Here is a 1,312-nt window from a genome sequence, read left to right on the forward strand (position 1 = left end):
GTACATATATATGTGATATATGATATATGATATATATATGTGTGTATATATATATATATATATATATATATATATGTGTGTGTGTATATATATATATATATATATATATATATATATATAATACATCTTATAGCACTCATATTTATTTGTATTTATTTGCGTTACTGTAAGTTTTACGTTAGGTTTCACCTTCAGCGACTTCAACTCTAGTTCTCCTTTCAAAATCCACTTAATCGAACCAGGTTTAACGTTCAATCAGTGGATGATTGATTGCCTATTGGTGATTTTTTTTGTCGCAATTTCGCTTATATATTTGTTATTTTTTTGTTTTGTTATTTTGTAATTTTTTTTCTTTTCTGTTTTTACTCTGTTGTTGATTATTTCAGAATCAAACTTTATTTATTTATCTCTCAACAGAAATAGAATTCGTTGACATGAGAAAGAAGACATGTTGCATTTTAACACGAACTAAATTCTGTCGTTGATTAACACTTCAGTACTGGCGCTGTATTTGGATCATCTTGCGAATTTTGCACCGCACCTATGCTAAGTCCTGTGTAACACTAGAGGTAGATAAGTTGGCTGAAAATACAAAAAAACAAATTTTGATCGAATTTATAATCATGTGGGAAGCCTTCGGATGTGAACGTATGAATTTCCAGAACATTTTGCAAGGTTTTGCAGAGACAATGGAGAGCATTCGTGACTACCTCCAGTGGAATTTGGCTGTAGTGGACTGCCTGGCTTGCAGTATGGAGAATGCTAAGAATGAAAGAGAGAACAGTTGCTCTGGTAGAGGCAGTAGAAAAAAGTCTCTTGCTTATTATAGAAGAAAAGAGAGGGGTGAGGCCGGAAACCAGAAAGACATCACGAGTTGTATTTTGGATTTAACCATCACTGCTAACCTACCAACGGAAGTATGATGCGGTTAAGATTCGAAACATTCAATGATTTTTGGATGCTGTCTAATGACGTCAGCTCATTGAAGAGAAAGCTATATTCACCAAATGTGAACGAAGAAGAAACATTTTCTTTTAGAAGTTATCAATATATTAAGACATGTTGAACTAAAGTTTTATATCGTAGACGTGGCATCGGGAACAATTCGCAAGACAACCTTTTAGCAAATTGTAAGTACATGTCTGGAATAATAGAAATCCATAATTTTCTTCAATATATCCAAATTTCATTGGAGAGAGACGAAGAGATAGAAATAGTGAGAGAGAGAGAGAGAGAGAGCGAGAGGAGGAGGAGGAGATTGATATTTAAACAGATAGAGTGTGAGTGAGTTAGACAGGGAGCGACATATATA

Source organism: Octopus bimaculoides, chromosome 9, assembly GCF_001194135.2.
Source record: "Octopus bimaculoides isolate UCB-OBI-ISO-001 chromosome 9, ASM119413v2, whole genome shotgun sequence".
In the NCBI taxonomy this organism is placed as follows: Eukaryota; Metazoa; Mollusca; class Cephalopoda; order Octopoda; family Octopodidae; genus Octopus; species Octopus bimaculoides.